At 46.8% G+C, this 22,619-nt stretch overlaps 1 pseudogene; it reads left to right on the top strand.

Annotated features, from left to right (window-relative positions):
- The first annotated feature begins 21,339 nt into the window (after positions 1–21,339).
- Positions 21,340–21,457, top strand: LOC126093838 (5S ribosomal RNA; annotated as a pseudogene).
- Positions 21,458–22,619: the final 1,162 nt, after the last annotated feature.

Here is a 22,619-nt window from a genome sequence, read left to right as displayed (position 1 = left end):
TACAGCCATGCGGATAAGATGCCTGTCATCTCGACTGATAGTGATACGAAACACTTGGGATCAAGCACGGTGTTCCGTATTAACCTCCTGGAACCACCTATTCCATATTCTGCTAACAGACATTGGATCTCGAAAAACGCGAGCAGCAATGTCGCGGTATGATAAACCGCAATCGCGATAGGCTACAATCCGACCTTTAACAAAGTCGGAAACGTGCTGGTACACATTTCTCCTCCTTACACGAGGCATCACAACAATGTTTCACCAGGCAACGCCGGTCAACTGCTGTTTGTGTATGAGAAATCGGCTGGAAACTTTCCTCATGTCATCACGTTGTAGGTGTCGCCACCGGCGCCAACCCTTACCGACCCATCAGTCTGCTGAGCGCGCTCAGCAAGATCGTTGAGAAGGTAATATTAAAACGACTCATTAGGCACTGCATCACAAACGACACCCTGAGGCCGGAGCAATTCGGTTTCAGGAATCACCACTCAACAACACAACAACTCCTCCGCGTAGTTGAATACATAACACACGGATGCAACACAAACAAGGCAACTGGGGCGGTGTTCCTGGACATCGAAAAGGCTTTCGATCGTCTATGGCACAACGGCCTAATACGCAAACTTAGCGACGCAGGGTTCCCCGACGGGCTCGTACGTCTCATACACTCATACCTCACGGACAGGAGTTTCAACACCGACGTGCAGGGCAAACAATCGACACGACATGGTATACAGGCAGGAGTCCCCCAAGGAAGTATCCTGGGGCCCCTACTGTTTAACCTCTACATTAACGACCTCCCAGCTACACATAACACGACGGTAGCAATCTACGCGGATGACACTGCCATCCTTGCGCAAGATTGGAAGCCTTCTAACATTAACTCACGACTACAGACTGCACTCAGAACGACGGAGCCTTGGCTGGTGAAATGGCGTGTTAGAGTAAACGTCGACAAGTGCGTGGCCGTTCTGTTCACTAGACGACCGAAGCAACTGCGCAAACATCAGCACTGCAACCCAATAACACTACACACACGCCCAATACGTTTCCGCGAGAAGGTCAAATACCTCGGTGTCTGGCTGGACAGGAAATTACTCTGGGGGACCACATTCAACACGTGAGCAACAAAGCTAACGCGAGGCTCAAACAACTCTACCCTATGCTTAACAGGCGTAGCACACTGAACAGGAGGGTGTCTAGGTCCATGTACATAACACTTATTAGACCCCTGATGACGTACGCAGCTCCTGTCTGGGGATACGCTGCGCCCACTCGCCTGCGCCGTCTGCAGCTCATACAGAACAAAGTACTCAAAATCATAAGCAACGCTCCGCGCTACACACGCATCGCGGACCTTCACCGGGAATACCGGCTAGATAATATCTTGCAGGTATTCCAAAAACTCTCCACTCGACTGTACAATAACACGAGACACTCGCGCAACCCGTTTATCCTTTCTCTGGGTAACTACGACCACAACCATGGATGGAAGCATAACAGACCAAAGACATTACTGGTTAGGAACTAAACATCTATGGTCCATAGAACGCTAACACGACGGTACTGGCGAGCCCCTGCAACAAAGTTACTACTGGAAACCCAGATGTGCGACCAGCCGGAAAACAGGCAACCGCAGGGAAGCCGTACTGTACACAGCACGCAAACCAGCCACACACACCCCCTACACCGTCCGTGAGCCGATCTATGACCGATCGCCCACTAACCTACAACGACCTTGAACTGTTGCAGGGACGCAGCAACCGCTGCAAGCGCCGCAACAAGCTCCAGCAACGACAAAGGTAACGATGCACGATACCTCGAACTAACATAACCGCACCTCGCATGCTCTGTCGCAGCTAGCAAGCCGCTGCTGCCCTTACTACCCGTCCTACTGTCGCAGAGGTTTTTTTCCCTTGGCTCTTGCCTTGGCACTTTTTTTCCTCTGCCCTTACAACCGCTACCCTTCAATCGTTTTCGACCACTTCTATCTCCTGATGGACCATGTTAATGAGTAATCTTACCCAGACGCATGGATAACATCACAGCCGGCATCCTGTGACGCCTGATTCAAAAAACTAACATGTTTACGGAGGTGACAGTAGAACTTTTGGTTTGGTCACCACGTTGGTGTGGGCGTGGAGGGGCCCCATCCTTTGTTTGCGCCAACCCTGTGTGAATGCTCCGAAAAGCTAATCATTTGCATATCACAGCATCTTCTTCCTGTCGTCTAAATTTCGAGTCTGTGGCACGTCATCTTCGTGGTGTAGCAATTTTAATGGCCAGTAGTGTAGTTCCGGCAGATACATCCGCCAAGCGGGCTTTATAAGGCGGCTCACAGCCGGCAAAGGTCTGTTCGATTCACTGCTTCGAAGTATACCGAGTTTCCGCCCTGGCCGATCTCTTACAGATGGACTTCGTATAGTCGACGAATATCCCGACACTGTAGAATTCTTTGACTGTGAGCTCTCTCCGTGAAGAGTCGGGTATTTTCCATTATTATCTGCAGTTGGGATCGAGTCTGTGGTTCTTTTGGGAGATTGTATTACTGTTTCCTTTTGGTGAATCCGATAAATTGCTTTCGGACGTGGGTTTTCCGCTTTTCTACACTCCTGGAAATGGAAAAAAGAACACATTGACACCGGTGTGTCAGACCCACCATACTTGCTCCGGACACTGCGAGAGGGCTGTACAAGCAATGATCACACGCACGGCACAGCGGACACACCAGGAACCGCGGTGTTGGCCGTCGAATGGCGCTAGCTGCGCAGCATTTGTGCACCGCCGCCGTCAGTGTCAGCCAGTTTGCCGTGGCATACGGAGCTCCATCGCAGTCTTTAACACTGGTAGCATGCCGCGACAGCGTGGACGAGAACCGTATGTGCAGTTGACGGACTTTGAGCGAGGGCGTATAGTGGGCATGCGGGAGGCCGGGTGGACGTACCGCCGAATTCCTCAACACGTGGGGCGTGAGGTCTCCACAGTACATCGATGTTGTCGCCAGTGGTCGGCGGAAGGTGCACGTGCCCGTCGACCTGGGACCGGACCGCAGCGACGCACGGATGCACGCCAAGACCGTAGGATCCTACGCAGTGCCGTAGGGGACCGCACCGCCACTTCCCAGCAAATTAGGGACACTGTTGCTCCTGGGGTATCGGCGAGGACCATTCGCAACCGTCTCCATGAAGCTGGGCTACGGTCCCGCACACCGTTAGGCCGTCTTCCGCTCACGCCCCAACATCGTGCAGCCCGCCTCCAGTGGTGTCGCGACAGGCGTGAATGGAGGGACGAATGGAGACGTGTCGTCTTCAGCGATGAGAGTCGCTTCTGCCTTGGTGCCAATGATGGTCGTATGCGTGTTTGGTGCCGTGCAGGTGAGCGCCACAATCAGGACTGCATACGACCGAAGCACACAGGGCCAACACCCGGCATCATGGTGTGGGGAGCGATCTCCTACACTGGCCGTACACCACTGGTGATCGTCGAGGGGACACTGAATAGTGCACGGTACATCCAAACCGTCATCGAACCCATCGTTCTACCATTCCTAGACCGGCAAGGGAACTTGCTGTTCCAACAGGACAATGCACGTCCGCATGTATCCCGTGCCACCCAACGTGCTCTAGAAGGTGTAAGTCAACTACCCTGGCCAGCAAGATCTCCGGATCTGTCCCCCATTGAGCATGTTTGGGACTGGATGAAGCGTCGTCTCACGCGGTCTGCACGTCCAGCACGAACGCTGGTCCAACTGAGGCGCCAGGTGGAAATGGCATGGCAAGCCGTTCCACAGGACTACATCCAGCATCTCTACGATCGTCTCCATGGGAGAATAGCAGCCTGCATTGCTGCGAAAGGTGGATATACACTGTACTAGTGCCGACATTGTGCATGCTCTGTTGCCTGTGTCTATGTGCCTGTGGTTCTGTCAGTGTGATCATGTGATGTATCTGACCTCAGGAATGTGTCAATAAAGTTTCCCCTTCCTGGGACAATGAATTCACGGTGTTCTTATTTCAATTTCCAGGAGTGTATTTTGCTACCGCAGATACTTCTATCATCATCATCATCATCATCCTTATCCAACACAAACATACACTCCACTCCACACAGAGGCACGGAACATACGTTTAACATTACAAAAAGTTGTAATGTAGCATGTTGGAAATAAAAAATTGTGTCATTGGCTCTATATATTCCTGTCCAGCAATATCTTTGGTCCTTGGCAACTGTCAAGTAGTATAGAAGTCCACCGAGGTAATGGTACATTAAAACATGATTTTAGAGATGTATATTTTTCGCTGGTGAAGGATACAACTAGAGAGAGCAATAAAGACTAGACACTTCCTGCCACAGAGGACGACACAGTGACTGCGTAGCCAAGACTGAATATTGAAAGCGACAGCTGCGGCAACAGAACACTCCACTCTGCGCCGCCCACGCCACATTTGCGGTTTCGTGTTGGGAAGGCGCGGCTGGCAGCTGCGGCCGGGGTTACCGACTGCCGCCGCGGCGCGCAAATAAACCACAATTACCGGTGTCTGGCCGTAGGCGGCGAGTCACAAGTGTCCACGGGGAAATCACATCGCCAGATGAAATTCTGTTTGCCTCGTATGAAATCGAAGAAGTATTCAAACGAACCCAGCCGTAACGCACACGTACGTACACATATGTCCGGTAACGATTGCGTGTTTTCAACATGGCTGGCAATACCGAAATCCGATGCAGGTAGTCGTATGGCGTAAGCTAGTTCCGTCTGTATCAGTATGTGCTCAATAGTTCAGATGTTCAAATGTGTGTGAAATCTAATGCGACTTAACTGCTAAGGTCATCAGTCCCTAAGCTTACACACTACTTAACCTAAAAAAAAGGACAAACACACACACCCATGCCCGAGGGAGGACTCGAACCTCCGCCGGGACCAGCGGCACAATCCATGACTGCTGCTCAATAGTAATAAAGTATAGAAACTAAAGTTTCTACATGATCAGTCAGTTTAATACAATCTTTATACACTCCTGGAAATTGAAATAAGAACACCGTGAATTCATTGTCCCAGGAAGGGGAAACTTTATTGACACATTCCTGGGGTCAGATACATCACATGATCACACTGACAGAACCACAGGCACATAGACACAGGCAACAGAGCATGCACAATGTCGGCACTAGTACAGTGTATATCCACCTTTCGCAGCAATGCAGGCTGCTATTCTCCCATGGAGACGATCGTAGAGATGCTGGATGTAGTCCTGTGGAACGGCTTGCCATGCCATTTCCACCTGGCGCCTCAGTTGGACCAGCGTTCGTGCTGGACGTGCAGACCGCGTGAGACGACGCTTCATCCAGTCCCAAACATGCTCAATGGGGAACAGATCCGGAGATCTTGCTGGCCAGGGTAGTTGACTTACACCTTCTAGAGCACGTTGGGTGGCACGGGATACATGCGGACGTGCATTGTCCTGTTGGAACAGCAAGTTCCCTTGCCGGTCTAGGAATGGTAGAACGATGGGTTCGATGACGGTTTGGATGTACCGTGCACTATTCAGTGTCCCCTCGACGATCACCAGTGGTGTACGGCCAGTGTAGGAGATCGCTCCCCACACCATGATGCCGGGTGTTGGCCCTGTGTGCTTCGGTCGTATGCAGTCCTGATTGTGGCGCTCACCTGCACGGCGCCAAACACGCATACGACCATCATTGGCACCAAGGCAGAAGCGACTCTCATCGCTGAAGACGACACGTCTCCATTCGTCCCTCCATTCACGCCTGTCGCGACACCACTGGAGGCGGGCTGCACGATGTTGGGGCGTGAGCGGAAGACGGCTTAACGGTGTGCGGGACCGTAGCCCAGCTTCATGGAGAAGGTTGCGAATGGTCCTCGCCGATACCCCAGGAGCAACAGTGTCCCTAATTTGCTGGGAAGTGGCGGTGCGGTCCCCTACGGCACTGCGTAGGATCCTACGGTCTTGGCGTGCATCCGTGCGTCGCTGCGGTCCGGTCCCAGGTCGACGGGCACGTGCACCTTCCGCCGACCACTGGCGACAACATCGATGTACTGTGGAGACCTCACGCCCCACGTGTTGAACAATTCGGCGGTACGTCCACCCGGCCTCCCGCATGCCCACTATACGCCCTCGCTCAAAGTCCGTCAACTGCACATAAGGTTCACGTCCACGCCGTCGCGGCATGCTACCAGTGTTAAAGACTGCGATGGAGCTCCGTATGCCACGGCAAACTGGCTGACACTGACGGCGGCGATGCACAAATGCTGCGCAGCTAGCGCCATTCGACGGCCAACACCGCGGTTCCTGGTGTGTCCGCTGTGCCGTGCGTGTGATCATTGCTTGTACAGCCCTCTCGCAGTGTCCGGAGCAAGTATGGTGGGTCTGACACACCGGTGTCAATGTGTTCTGTTTTCCATTTCCAGGAGTGTATTTATAGTTAAGGCTCACCGGGCACTTGACCATCTTCTTCGTCTGTGCGAATGCACAAACAGTGCCCGAACTCTTACGGGAATCGGCGACGCGCCGCGAGTAATGAGTATAATGGGTTGAGGCACTACGAATGTAGTGCGGTAGTACGGGACAATACGTTGAGAATGTGGGTTTCGCGGGAGGCGTGCCAGAGATAAATCCCCGCAGTCACGCTATTCTCTGTGTCCTCGGTGGCTCAGATAGATAGAGCGTCTGCCATGTAAGCAGGAGATCCCGGGTTCGAGTCCCGGTCGGGGCACACATTATCAGCTAATGTTGTTCATTTCATTGTAATTTCATTCTAACGAGCTGCATGGTCACCGACGGTATCTGTTCTTTCGGACATGTAGAAAGGACAGATACCCTCTTAGTATGTATGTAGTTTAATACATTTTCGGTTTGTAGCGAGACATTCACCCCTAGCACTATTTTTCTTCAACAGTCGTTGCCGATATCAATATTAGTTTTAGAATTTTAAACGGATCAATATTACCTCAGCTGCTTTTCTGAAAACTTTCATTTAATTTTATACACAGCATCTTATATTTCGAGTTAAAATTTATGGAAAGGACTTACTTTATATTAGATATTATAATCGATAAGTACTAGTTGTGAATTATTTGGTTTGGAACATTTGAAATTACGAACTATTGCACATTTAAAATTTCTATTATTAATTCAAAAATGGTTAAAATGGCTCTGAGCACTGTGGGACTTAACTGCTGAGGTCATCTGTCCCCTACAACTTAGAACTACTTAAACCTAACTAACCTAAGCACATCACACACATCCATGCCCGAGGTAGGATTCGAACCTGCGACCATGGCGGTCACGCGGTTCCAGACTGTAGCTCCTAGAACCGCTCGGCCACTCCGGCCGGCTATTATTAATTACGCAGTGCTGTGCTGGTTACTACGTTTATTCCTGGATTCATTAATCAAACTATAATGGAAAGTAACAATGTAACAGAAACCGATAAAAATTCATTTTTCAAGAAAAAACTGTAAACCCTTTGGAATATTGTTATTTCCGCTGAGTGAGACAACAGCAAGCATGCCACTGATGTGATCAGACGTATTTTTGTATTTAGTTCGAACAATGTAATTTTGGCTTTGTTAATGTGAAAAATCAAGAGACTGTCTGATATACTAAAATGTGACAAAATATCTTAAGGTAACAACAAAAATTCTGCAAAAACAATCTTCAAATTTATTTAGAGCAATCCAATCGTGAGGATCAAAAATGTGACATAATTATCTTCAAGAATCAGATCTCCTAGACAAGGAGAACTGGAGCCAGCTCTACGTAAAAAGCTAAGTAAACTAGGCAGTTCATTATAATCTTCGCCCCTCTCAAACCTACACAAAAGACTTTGATTATCGCGGATAATAACTGCAAGTGGGATGGAGGGGGTACATTACAGGTTTCAACCAAGACTACGCCTTTCAAACTCAGTTATCATCAGGAAGGTTTACACTGTAGAGCTGTGAGGACGGGGTGTGAGTCGTGCTTGGGCAGCTCAGTTGGTAGAGCACTTGCCAGCGAAAGGCAAAGGTCCCGAGCTCGAGTCTCGGTCCGGCACACAGTTTTAATCTCCCAGGATGTTTCAGGTTTACACTGTATTGCGTTCGCATTTTAGCCGGTCCCGTAACTATTTGAACATGAAGTAATGTAAAATTTTTTCTGTGTTGGAATCTTCACTTGTCTCTTAGGTTCATCGGACAAAAAATTAGTCACCTCAGTGTGCACGCACAGATGAGTCGTTAGGCTCTTATAAATGGTGCAGCGTTCACGTCACGTGCTGGACCATGTGCGCACTACCTCTAGGTGATCATAAGACAGTGAGGCATTTATGTTTCAAACGCAAATGGAGAGTGTACGTAAACATGGGTAAATACAGGGACGTGACAGAGTGGCAAAAAGTGGCAATCCTGTTTGGCCTTCACCAGTGCCTTGGAGTGTATGAAGTTGCTGGATTTATTAGAGGTCCACGGCGCCCTGTTCTATGTGTCTACAGGCAGTGGGTTAAGACACTCGGCCACGAAACACGACGGCAAAGTTGTGGTCCGAACTGAGATGAGCAGCCGACGCTTTTCACGGCTTGTCAATCAAAATCGCTTCCATACCCGACAGGAACTGCTGTACTCAGAGAAAGAAAGTGCTGCCCAGCCTGTCAGCGAGAGATTGTTGAGACGCAACCAACCGTTGCTGTGCGTGTTCAGAGGGCTAGTAATCATCGAAAGTGGACAACGGCGGACTGGAGGAATGAAATACGGCCGTGTCTATATTCAGGTGATGCACATCCAATATGCACCGAATGCCACATGATGAATTTCATCCTGAAAGTTTGCAAGGTCAGATGCGATCCGAGGTGAGTCTGTTTTGCTTCTGACCCCCGTCCAACTGAGATGAGCGGGACATGAAACATAATGTTCCCTTCCAGTCAGCATCTGCGTGTTGTCTATGCTACTGATACGCTCGTTCTTCAAGATGACAACAAAGTTCATCGGTCCGAAAGAACATGTCTTCGGTTGCCTCAACACTGCTCTACCCTATCACATCTCGACTGGCGTGCAAAATCAACTGACTTGAACCCCACGAAAGTCTGTGGGAGATGTTGAAATAGCCGGTAAAACGTCAACGCTATTATCTACGCAATTTGGCGGATTTGCGTCATCAAATCCTCAGCGAATGGCTTAACGTGGATGCGACGTACCTGCACAATTTTGTGGAGTCACATCCTAACCGAATCCAGGCGGTTATCACGTCCGCGAGTGGAATCACACGTCATTAAATGATGCTAGGGGTGATTAAGTTTTTGTGCCGTGAGCGTATATCCTGATGTTGTATTCCACAACTACATCGATGCATTAAAAGCACTAAGCAGCTTGCTGCAGTATTTTCTGAAATTCACTGCACAACGCGGTTTTCAACAGCACAAACATCCACAACATCACTCTAGTATCGTTGTGTCACGGTATCGAGTACCGATTCAGTTAGTGTCACTGTATGCAGTAATAATAGCTAAGTAGTCACTGGCTCATGACGTGTGAAAATGCAAAACATTGCTTCCAGATTTAGCTGGGCATGGTGAAATGAACACATCTCACGTTTCTTTGTTCACAATTAGCTCATCATCATCGTAGACTTAACTCCGACATAGCCGGTCCCAAGCCCGGTTGAGAAAGGAGGAGGGGGAGGAGTAACACCGCGTTAAAAAAAACCGTGGTTCACCTGGCCCGGGCGATAGTACCTCGTGAGCGCCCCTTGCCAGGGATACGGTGAAGGCCTCAACGGCAACGAAGGCGGAGAAGATGGGCTTCGGTACGGCGGAGCTGGCTGAAGAGGCACCTTTTCTCTTTGGGTACAGAAAGAGTACAAGTGGTGACTGAATCCCAGAGGGGCGGCTACAGACAGCGTCTGACTCATGGTGAGCGGCTGACTTTAGGCTGGGCATCCTACTGCCTATGTGGAAAGTAACAGGAAACTACCACATTACATTCCCAAGCAGTACATGGTATGTCTCTACATGTGAAAGATTCCGGTGTTAAAACTTCCCCTCATTCGGATCTCCGGGAGGGGAATACTTTGAGAGTAGACATATTTGAAAGGCAGAAAAGGACACTGAAGGGAGGAAAGATACGGATTGGAACATGGAATGTGAGGACACTTCTGCAAGCAGGAAAGCTAGAGAATGCAAAAGATGAGATGAAAAGAAACAGATTAGATGCCCTCGGTTTGTGTGAAATGAGATGAGGAGAGAATGGGGAGGTAGAAAGTGGAGATTATAAACTCTTTTAATCAGGGAAAATCAAGAGTGGTAAAACGGAGTAGGAATATTGATAGGGCAAAAGTTGAAAAATAAGGTAATGAAGGTACAATATATTGATGGAAGACTGATGATGATACGACTGATGGTTAGTTCAAAAGATTTGGTATTAATACATGTATAATGCCAACCAGCCAGCACAGAGATGAGGAAGTGGAGGAATACAATGAGAAAATACAAGAACTCATCCAGAAAGAAAATAGAAATGCCTGCGTTATCATCATGGGGGACTGGAATGCAGTGGTGGGTGAAGGAAGAGATGAAGATACAGGAATAAGAAATGAGAGATGCTCCTTCGCAACGTCTAAAAGTTAAAGTGTTTTCAAAATATCGATTTTTTATATGCCTCTCCTTTTATATGCCTTTGCTTTTATTCAAATAGCCGCCGTTTGTGACAAAAATAAAATTTTTTCGACTTTTCAGAGGTTCTGACCATTGCTACACTCATATTTTAAAAAAATTTTGGTCAGGTTTGTTTTAGACCACACGGTTACATGAACTAGGTCCACCTCTCTACCGGTGCAGGCGTGCATTATGATCTTCGGTAGCACTTTTTTTTAACCACCTATTAATGATTTGGGACAAAAATTTTTTAATGCAGGTAAAAGTTGGATGAGCGAAAGGATACAAGCATTGTTTGACTTATACTTTGATTTCAGTTCAAAAACAAATGTAGAAAATAAGGTAAAAATGGGACCTCTAGACGAGACAACACCCGTAGAAGTGCCCACTTTCATACTCTTATGCGAGGTGTCGATAGCTGTGTCTCACACAAATAAACGGCATCTCCTTCTCCTTCACAGTTATCACTCAATATCTTTCGCTGCTCACGCTCTTTATGTACCGTATCAGGCATTATCAGAACTCTATACACGAGCATTACTACTGCATCCTCAAGGTGTTCCGTCCGTCACAGAGAATTGCCACATGAAGTTACATTGACGTCTGACCTTTTATTGCGAGTGCTACACTTGTCAGGCAGACTATTTACTCATATTTATAGTCGAGGAATCCGTTATCTAAATGTCCCGTATTTCGAAAGCATATTGTACTTATCATATGTTCTACCGATACGTTTGTCAGGAAAAAGGATCGCGATAGAAGAAGCCTGCATGGTTGTTGCTATTTACGCACCGCTCTATCCTCGCCGGAGACTGGCACGTAATGTAATATTCCAGTGACACACTGCACTTGCACAAGGCGCGCTGGGAGCGGGCTCGCTGCGTGTGTATTCACGGTAGCCCGTAGGCGGTAGCCACACTCGGACGTTCGTAATGTCCGCTGCATTCTCCATGAGAGCAAATGGAAAGCCAGTGATGTACCAGCAGAAATATCACTCCGTTAGGTGCGCCACGGCAGACGTCCCGGCGTTTGATTGCTTTTGAGCGATGCAGCGGCTGTCTAGTTGTTAGCGCTCTGGAGTGAACACCGATTTTCACTTATTGACCGTCCTCCCTCCTCGCTATGGCTCCCATCAAATGTACACGTGTGCAAGTACTCGGCGCACAGAGTACGTAACTTTGATGAAATATAGAAGCTGTTTGATCCTACACCTGTCACTCAGAAGGTCGGCGTGTGTTGAGAAACACTGAGAACTGTTGTATGTATTGATAATGGCTAAGACTTCCGTGGACACTACGGTGCATTATCAGTCGAGATGATGAAGGGAAATAATTCTGTGTGCAGTTAATACGAAGCAAGGTTGTCTCAATATTCTCAGTATTTATTTGTCGACAATCATTTTTGTAGATATTATACACCTACATTTTCACATTAATGCATTATTTTTTTCGGCTTTCCATAGACTTGCAACAAGAAAAGTCTCAACAGCTCATAATGTGGCGGAAGACTGGATATCTGATAATCTCCATACTTTATCATTTTCTCTACTTTTTCTTTATATACCGTACCCATATCGCGAGTGCTATATGAACGCTATTAATTAAAAACACAGTGAAATGCATAAAGGATGGTGCGGTACATTAACTCCAGACAGCATTTACGTATGAAACTGAGGTCTCACTGTGTTTTGTTTACACTGGAGTGCGTATTTAACAGACGGGGCGGCCAGAGGGTCATGATGATGATTTTGGTTTGTGGGGTGCTCAACGGCGTGCTAATCGGCACCCGAACAAATTCCCAATCTTTTCACTTTCCAGTCTCGCCATTTTCCTGAACGAGGACTAGTTGATAAGCACAACACAATAACCCAGTCCCCGCGTGAAGGAAATACCCGACCCGGCCGGAAATCGAACCCGCGACTCCGCGATCCAGAGGCTCCGGTCTGGAAAGCTTATAATGGTGTTGCAGTGTAGGTTATGCTAGAAAGTAACTGTTAACAAAGAAATTCGATATGTTGCGCCACTGAATTTAGCGAAACAGGCAAATACAAGCGACCGCTCACATACAATTAATGTCAGATTTTCTCTTAGCGTAGATGATAGCGCACGAGACAGCTTAGTCTTTGGCTCGGTTAGATGTTTACTACTGTCTCATGTCCAGTTTTTGTATCGCTCATGTTTGATTTTGGCAAACGAAAGGAAAACCATGCTTGGCGACACCGTCTCTGGCAGACCGCCTGAAATAGCGCGCGCAGTAGCCCGACTAGGTAACTTTGTAGCTAATTAGCTGGTGAAATGTGTAAACTATCGAATTCTTTTCTTGACATCCATTTCTCAATACAACCCAACCTGCAATACCCTTACTGATTGTTTCTGCCCACGTTGTATATCTCTCGATAGCCTTTATTCCTTAGACGGTATTATACATTGACACAGGAAGTATTTACTACGAACGAAACACACACAACACTGGTGTAATGTTCCACAGTATTTACGATTTCTTACACGAACCCGTTTTCGGATGTTACGCCATAGGATACAAACTTAAGTATGTAGTGGTATGAAATGTTGTTCTACCGAAGGTTTTAAACTAGTGCATCTGTAAAGTATCTCCGTTTCTAGAAATGAAAAGTTTTAATGTCAGAATTAGGACTAAAAGAAGGGAGAGAATTTCAGTATAAATGCGATGTAAGACAAACTAAGATAAAATATTTGACACATTAACTACGTATTTAACTATAGACCCATTAATACAGTTATACGTATAAGGAAATAGTTTAACAACAAACTTTACACATTCCGAATATGTGGCTGAACAAAATAATATTGTCTATAATAGGTCATAAATTACAAACTGTTAAGATACACTCCTGGAAATGGAAAAAAGAACACATTGACACCGGTGTGTCAGACCCACCATACTTGCTCCGGACACTGCGAGAGGGCTGTACAAGCAATGATCACACGCACGGCACAGCGGACACACCAGGAACCGCGGTGTTGGCCGTCGAATGGCGCTAGCTGCGCAGCATTTGTGCACCGCCGCCGTCAGTGTCAGCCAGTTTGCCGTGGCATACGGAGCTCCATCGCAGTCTTTAACACTGGTAGCATGCTGCGACAGCGTGGACGAGAACCGTATGTGCAGTTGACGGACTTTGAGCGAGGGCGTATAGTGGGCATGCGGGAGGCCGGGTGGACGTACCGCCGAATTGCTCAACACGTGGGGCGTGAGGTCTCCACAGTACATCGATGTTGTCGCCAGTGGTCGGCGGAAGGTGCACGTCCCCGTCGACCTGGGACCGGACCGCAGCGCCGCACGGATGCACGCCAAGACCGTAGGATCCTACGCAGTGCAGTAAGGGACCGCACCGCCACTTCCCAGCAAATTAGGGACACTGTTGCTCCTGGGGTATAGGCGAGGACCATTCGCAACCGTCTCCATGAAGCTGGGCTACGGTCCCGCACACCGTTAGGCCGTCTTCCGCTCACGCCCCAACAGCGTGCAGCCCGCCTCCAGTGGTGTCGCGGCAGGTGTGAATGGAGGGACGAATGGAGACGTGTCGTCTTCAGCGATGAGAGTCGCCTCTGCCTTGGTGCCAATGATGGTCGTATGCGTGTTTGGCACCGTGCAGGTGAGCGCCACAATCAGGACTGCATACGACCGAGGCACACAGGGCCAACACCCGGCATCATGGTGTGGGGAGCGATCTCCTACACTGGCCGTACACCACTGGTGATCGTCGAGGGGACACTGAATAGTGCACGGTACATCCAAACCGTCATCGAACCCATCGTTCTACCATTCCTAGACCGGCAAGGGAACTTGCTGTTCCAACAGGACAATGCACGTCCGCATGTATCCCGTGCCACCCAACGTGCTCTAGAAGGTGTAAGTCAACTACCCTGGCCAGCAAGATCTCCGGATCTGTCCCCCATTGAGCATGTTTGGGACTGGATGAAGCGTCGTCTCACGCGGTCTGCACGTCCAGCACGAACGCTGGTCCAACTGAGGCGCCAGGTGGAAATGGCATGGCAAGCCGTTCCACAGGACTACATCCAGCATCTCTACGATCGTCTCCATGGGAGAATAGCAGCCTGCATTGCTGCGAAAGGTGGATATACACTGTACTAGTGCCGACATTGTGCATGCTCTGTTGCCTGTGTCTATGTGCCTGTGGTTCTGTCAGTGTGATCACGTGATGTATCTGACCCCAGGAATGTGTCAATAAAGTTTCCCCTTCCTGGGACAATGAATTCACGGTGTTCTTATTTCAATTTCCAGGAGTGTATAATAGTGACATTAAGCAGGTGAGTGAAACAGCTGAGATCATAGTACAGAACTTTTTTGTCAAAACGAGAGAAGTTATAGTAACTGAAATAAAGGAAAATGGGGTATGTGAGTAAGAGGAGTAATTTACAATACGGCTTGGATGAGATTATGAGCAATATCTGCAGTTAGAAGTAGCGAGTTAGGGAACTCTGTCTGGTGTTTCAAGTTTGAATTGATGGACATGTTTATTAATTTTCATTACTTAAAGATAGTTTATCTTCCTTCCTTTATGAATGTGGTGAAATACTTCATGTTTCACCTCGTAACCATAGCCGTCTCTAAGCAGGTGGTATCCAATGTAGCGTCTCCCTTTCGAAGTTTCCAAATTTTGTGGTGTTCCTTGAAGCGGGACATACTGCTCTGCTAGACTGACCTACATACAATTCGCCATAATTTCAGGTTGTTGTTGTTGTTGTGGTCTTCAGTCCTGAGACTGGTTTGATGCAGCTCTCCATGCTACTCTATCCTGTGCAAGTTTCTTCATCTCCCAGTACCTACTGCAACCTACATCCTTCTGAATCTGCTTAGTGTATTCATCTCTTGGTCTCCCCCTACGATTTTTACCCTCCACGCTGCCCTCCAATACTAAATTGGTGATCCCTTCATGCCTCAGAACATGTCCTACCAACCGATCTCTTCTTCTGGTCAAGTTGTGCCACAAACTTCTCTTCTCCCCAATCCTATTCAATACTTCCTCATTAGTTATGTGATCTACCCATCTAATCTTCAGCATTCTTCTGTAGCACCACATTTCGAAAGCTTCTATTCTCTTCTTGTCCAAACTATTTACCGTCCATGTTTCACTTCCATACGTGGCTACACTCCATACAAATACTTTCAGAAATAACTTCCTGACATTTAAATCTATATTCGATGTTAACAAATTTCTCTTCTTCAGAAACGCTTTCCTTGCCATTGCCAGTCTACATTTTATATCCTCTCTACTTCGACCATCATCAGTTATTTTGCTCCCCAAATAGCAAAACTCCTTTACTACTTTAAGTGTCTCATTTCCTAATCTAATACCCTCAACATCACCCGACTTATTTCGACTACATTCCATTATCCTCGTTTTGCTTTTCGTTGATGTTCATCTTATATCCTCCTTTCAAGACACCATCCATTCCGTTCAACTGCTCTTCCAAGTCCTTTGCTGTCTCTGACAGAATTACAATGTCATCGGCGAACCTCAAAGTTTTTATTTCTTCTCCATGGATTTTAATACCTACTCCGAATTTTTCTTTTGTTTCCTTTACTGCTTGCTCAATATACAGATTGAATAACATCGGGGAGAGGCTACAACCCTGTCTTACTCCCTTCCCAACCACTGCTTCTCTTTCATGTCCCTCGACTCTTATAACTGCCATCTGGTTTCTGTACAAATTGTAAATAGCCTTTCGCTCCCTGTATTTTACCCCTGCCACCTTTAGAATTTGAAAGAGAGTATTCCAGTCAACATTGTCAAAAGCCTTCTCCAAGTCTACAAATGCTAGAAACGTAGGTTTGCCTTTCCTTAATCTTTCTTCTAAGATAAGGTAATTTTATATATTCCATTCCTTTCCGAAGCTAGAGTGCTGACTTTATCTTTGGCCAAAAAGTGTCCAACAGTGTTGCGCATACAAAGCTTTCTGGATGCGCCCAGAAAGACTTTTCCTAAGTACGTAACTGTGCACCAATTACTGCGTTCTTGAAGTGGTGGGTTATGGACAGGGTTAATAAGAGAATATATCTGTTGTTTCTGCCTTTTGTGCGTTATAGAGTCCTCTTAGGTAGGCTGATAGCCATTGTCTGATGCTGTGTGATTGCATGTAATTCCATTTGGAAGCTGTTTACACTCACTGAATGAAGGGCTTATGGGTCACTGAGTGTCGAGAATTGGGCGATATTATCATATCTATGGTTTTAGGATTCCTGTAGATCTTGAAGTATGAATATGGTCACTGCTGTTCATGGTTAGATCTAATTAAATTATGCAGTAATTTCCTTTGTGAATTTCTTACTGATGTTCCCAGAATGAAATTTTCACTCAGCAGCAGAGTGTGCGTTGATATGAAACTTCTTGGTAGATTAAAACTGTGACTCGAACTCCTGACGTTTGCCCTCCGCGGGCAAGTGCTCTATCGACTGAGCTACCCAAGCACGATCCATGAAGCGCTCTGACAGCTTCAGTTCTGCCAGTATCACGTCTCCTACCTTCCTGGGGGAAGGTAATGGAGAGGGAAGCTGACCCATAAATTTGACAGCCATTCCATGTGGACAGTAAAGGTGGAGAACGGTCGAACGATCTGCAACCCAAGACGTGTGGGCAGGGAAGTGAAGGATACTAGGTTAACGAAAACAGCCAACTTTCAGATGACGGATATGGTGGCAACCCAGTTAAGTTGTTCTCAAAACAAGACCCAGGGAACGAAACTGACGGAGTACAGTCAGGTGTTACATATTGAGGTAGAGCTCCAGATCAGAACGGGCTGCAGTTCGGCGACAGAAATGCGCCACTCTCGACTTAAGCAGAGAGAACTGAAAGCCGTACGAGAGTGCCCACGTCGAAGCGCGCTGGGTGGCGCCCTGGAGCTGCCGTTCTGCAGAGGCCACTGAGTGGAAATTATCCACATACAGAGCAGAGATGACCAACGGTCCACCGTAGGCCACAAATCCATTAATAGCGATCGGAAAAGGGCTTACAACACTGAGCGCTGTAGAACACTAGAAGGGCATTCTCCTGGGTCCGCAGAGAGCTAATATTGATGCCAACCCGGACTCTGAACGACAGGCGGACAGGGACTGGCGATAAAAACCGGGAGGAGGCCCTGAAGACCTCATTCATGGAGTGTAGGGAGGATGTGATGGCTACAAGCTGTGTCGCAGACGGAGACCCATACAGCAGCTGTGGTCGCTGAACGGTCGTTGAGGGGGCACAGTAGGTGGCCCATTTGTCCCCCTTGGCTCAACAGTTGCCCGCCTGTTCGTCCGTTTACCTCCGCCACAGTCGCTGCAGCGCCGGTTTTGAACAGCTCCATTTTGCAGTGCACGATATACTTTAACCACGACAGCACGCGAACAGTTTACAGACGGCCCTTTCGAATATGCTTCCACTTTTGGCTGTTTGGACGTTAGATAAATCCCTCTGTTTACGTATTACGACGACGACGACACACACACACACACACACACACACACACACACACACTAAATCTCTGGTACTGTGTGTTGATGTTGAACATAGGCGGTGGTCTTATTAATATGACTCGTGCATAGCGCTCTGTCTCAAACAACGATGATCGCTCATTTTGAATGAATGAGTGTGTAATAGCGAATGCATTCAGTGAGGCAAATTCAAGTAGAAACTAGTGATTAGCTTTGCAGTAGGGGCCTGGCAAGGCACCTGAGTGTTATTTCCGAGGCCAGCTCGGAGGGCGACAGGTTGTCGCACCACTCTGTCGTCAGACGCGACCGCCGTCCCCTGGCGTGAGTCAGCGCGGTCGACCGTTTCGAATCCAAGCGTTGGGACGCCGTCTTCAAACATTTTAGGCCGAAAGGAACACGTGTTTCGTGGTGCTGTCTTCTGTCTGGAGGAGACGCCTGCTCTTTCTGAACATTAAGGGGCTCCGGAACGCCCTATACTTGCAATGTTAAAATAACGCTTATAAATTACATCTTTCCTCACAAAGTATTTGAGGTAGGAAGATGAACTTTTTACAGATTATTTATTGGAATATGGGCTACAACTTAACACAGGGATTTTACAAAACTTTTGTTCAGTTATTAAAGATGATTTTTTTCAATTGTAATGAAAATTCACAACTTTTCTTTGCAATTTTTTATTTATATATTCATAAATATACAGTTTTTTGGAAAAAGGCTGTGTTAAATTATGCAGAAGGTACTATGTAACATTTACTGAAAGTTTTAAACAAATATGTTTGGAAGATCCATAGAAAACATGTAATTAGTATGAGAAAATAAAAGTTTTGGGAATCGAGCGACAAAGATTGGATTAACTTTTTAGTGCATTCCAGGTCCATAGGATGGATTATCTTCATCCTCTGCAAACTCCTCCTCCAGCTTCCTCTTGTTCCTCCTCCTGTTTACTGTTGCTTGTATTTCTAGACTCTGTACAGCCCTGTCTGCAGCCCGAAGGCGTTCCTTGTCTAAAGCAAGCATCGCTCGTACCATGTTAGAACCTATCTTCATTCCCATATTTCTAAATACCTTGCACCTTACAATGTTGCCATCATTGAAAGTCGCAACAGCATCATACACACCAAAGTGAAGTGTTTCTGTTCCAACAAATACAGTCTTGGGAATTCTCGACCATATAACCCTATTTACACTTTCATTGGGGTTTTGAGTTTTTCCGTGAATACACTTTCTCAACAGTTCAGGTGCTGCTAAGTCTCTGAAAATAGGTTTTATCACCTCCATTATTGCATGAGGCAGACTATGCTTATGAGTGTACACTTCACCAGTTAGCAATCCTTTGTTATATTTACACCAACTGTCTTCTTCTTTGGGACACAAGCTATGTTGGGGATTTTCATCGGTTGAAGAAGTATGAAAAAAAAGAGCCCAAACAGCCTTCTTCATTTCGTCGACACTTTGTGTATTTTGCCTAATAGCCATTCCATAATAGTTCTGTATTTTGTCAATTACACTGTCAGTTAACCTTCCCTTCCCACCCAACCCTTTACCATCACTGAGTTTTTGTTTTTTGTACGAAGCTTTCAGTCGCCGAAGTCTTGTTCCCATTCGCTTCTGTACGTGTCCAATACACTCAAATTTCTGCACTACAACATAATCACCATAGGGCTTCAGTCCTTGAACATGTTTGAAACTTTTAGAATCACCGTCACCAAGGTAATTAACATATCGCACAGCGCCACAGTGGGTCACGCCCATGTAGAACACATTTCAAAAAAAATTTAAAAATAGTTGTATTCTTCGGAATTGAGTAAATTGTATATCTCTTAAAAGGTAATAGTCTGCAGATTCAGAGAACGCAAAAAAGTAAAAATTGAACTTTTCATGATTTTGAGCCTTTCCGGAGCCCCTTAAAGCAACCTGATGACCGGTCAGGCTCTCTGTACGCAGAGACGAGGCAGTTTAGAGAATTTATCGGGCCGTTGACCAGCCGCAGCAAGCAGTCGCTGCTACGTGACAAAGTAGGTAGTGAAGTTTGGACGGGGCTCTGTGCCATTTTGAGATAGGTTTCTATATAACGAGTAAATTCAGTCTTCAGGAGCAGTGAGGAATTCTCGCGAGTCACGATTCCAGTACTTTTTTCTTTTTACGTAGATTCAGATGAAACCTAATTTGGTGTCTGACCGGTGACGATCTGCTTCATGTCTTATATGCCCAGTTAATTCTTATGATTCTTTGCACTGTGAGTCACGATCTTCCTTTGATGTCTCACTTATCGATGAAAAGTGGTGATCTCCGGTGCGAAGTTTTCCGTGTGAGTAATAGCAGCACATCCATGTTGGGTTTCCTGGGCTCGGCCGGGGTGGCCGAGCTGTTGTAGGCGCTTCAGTCGGGAACCGCGCGACCGCTACGGTCGCAGGTTCGAATCCCGCCTCGGGCATTGATTTGTGTGATATCCATAGGCTAGTTAGGCTTAAGTAGTTCTAAGTCCTAGGGGACTGATGAGCTGAGGAGCTGTTAAGTCCCATAGTGGACTGGATTGGATTGCATTGTTTGGGGGAAGAGACCAGACAGCGAGGTCATCGGTCTCATCGGATTAGGGAAGCACGGGGAAGGAACTCGGCCGTGAACTTTCAAAGGAACCATCCCGGCATTTGCCTGGAGCGATTTAGGGAAATAACGGAAAACCTAAATCAGCATGGATCGCTTGTTGGTGTGGAGCCAGTATTTTTATGTGTTTTCTATGTAAATGTAGTTTCAGGAGTACGTTCCATCTGTTATATATATTATCCTTTTCATGTCTACTCAGTTCGTTAAACATCACCTCGTAGAGCATGCTAGCTCGCTTTCCATCATTCCGTAATCTCTAATCACGTGTATCGTATGACAGAAAATTAGGTGTAATGCTTAGTAAAGCGTAATACCTGTTCGTTAGTTCTGCAGTTCACTGATTCAATTTCCATTGCTTAGGTTCGTTACTAGGATAGAGGCTACGACTAATAATCAATTAATATTCATCGAAAAGACGATTTCGGAATCAACGCCGAGTAGGTAATATTAAGAATCGTATTTCTGCACTGTTAGCTCTCGGCTATGCAGAGACATTATTACAATGCGAACTTTTACAATTCAAGCATTATTCACTGCGAGATCGACAACCCAGAAAAGAGATAAAGCGAAGTACCCAATTCGACTTCCGAATTAACCCCATAGGCTATTATATTCGGCAACGGCCTTGCCGCAGTGGATACACCGGTTCCCGGCAGATCACCGAAGTTAAGCGTTGTCGGGCGTGGCCGGCAATTGGATGGGTCACCATCCGGGCCGCCATGTGCTGTTGCCATTTTTCGGGGCGCACTCAGCCTCGTGGTGCTAAATGAGGAGCTACTCGACCGAATAGTAGCGGCTCCGGTCAAGGAAAACCATCGTAACGACCGGGAGAGTGGTGTGCTGACCACACGCCCCTCCTATCCGTATCCTCAACTGAGGATGACACGGCGGTCGGATGGTTCCGATGGGCCATTTGTGGCCTGATGACGGTGTGCTATTATCTTCGGGGCAAACACGGCGTTTTGCTGCAAATGCACGGACGCTGGAGGATTTGAGAGACGTAACTGAACAACCCTGCGATGCTTTTCCATTATAAACCATAAACATAAAATTAGTGATACCGGTCGCTTCTCAAACCTTTAACAATTCACCTGCTGCTTATTTTCACATATGAAGTTGCAGTACGAACTGTTGGGTGGTGGCTGAAAACTTCTCTTGAAGGCAAGCGGCTTTCGTGACGTCCAGTGTTTGCTGTGTTATTTTACACATAAGACGTTGCTGAAGTTCTATGGCATTCTCGTGTCGCCCATAGGACATGCTCGGCATGTTGTGAAGTTCCTTTTTCCGGGAGTTAGGCCCTAAAGTGCGGCACGAAGGGGTCTTAGCCCACAAGGCACCATTTCAGATTTATCGAGTATCTATTAAGCACGGATGCCAACAACAATCTTACCTTTCTGTCCCCACGAAAAGAGAAAAATTTATCGGTATTTCAACAGTATTTCTGTTCGACGAATCCTGTGTATTGCCTCTACCTTCCGCTGTAAACACTGTGTATGCTTCGTCAACCAATGACAAATGATCTTTCAAACTCGGTACCAACCTACAAAATTGTTTATGGATATTTGTACGCCAGATCAGGTGTTCATTCTTCGAGGTACATTCACATTCGTCACATTGGCTACAAGTTTGCTGCTGCAGCATGGGCTGAGTGCAGACGGACTTTAAATTCTTATCATTCGCTTCGCGGGCTTCGTCATTTGTACTGTTTTAAGATGTGTCAGTTTTCGCAATAGCATTAGATGTTAGTCCCACATTTTAGAGTCCAGACTCTGAACAGTTCGAAATCGATCTGTCTCCTTGTGCATCGTCGATGCGAAGTACTTCCGGTTATTCCTCCTGTTTACCTGAAACGCGAGTTTAGCAGATGAGGAACTCTGATTTTCTACTTCTTTCAT

The sequence above is a fragment of the Schistocerca cancellata genome, chromosome 7 (genome assembly GCF_023864275.1).
Source record: "Schistocerca cancellata isolate TAMUIC-IGC-003103 chromosome 7, iqSchCanc2.1, whole genome shotgun sequence".
Taxonomy (NCBI): Eukaryota; Metazoa; Arthropoda; class Insecta; order Orthoptera; family Acrididae; genus Schistocerca; species Schistocerca cancellata.
Note: the sequence above shows the minus strand (reverse complement) of the source record. Positions and strands in the feature narration are given on the sequence as shown.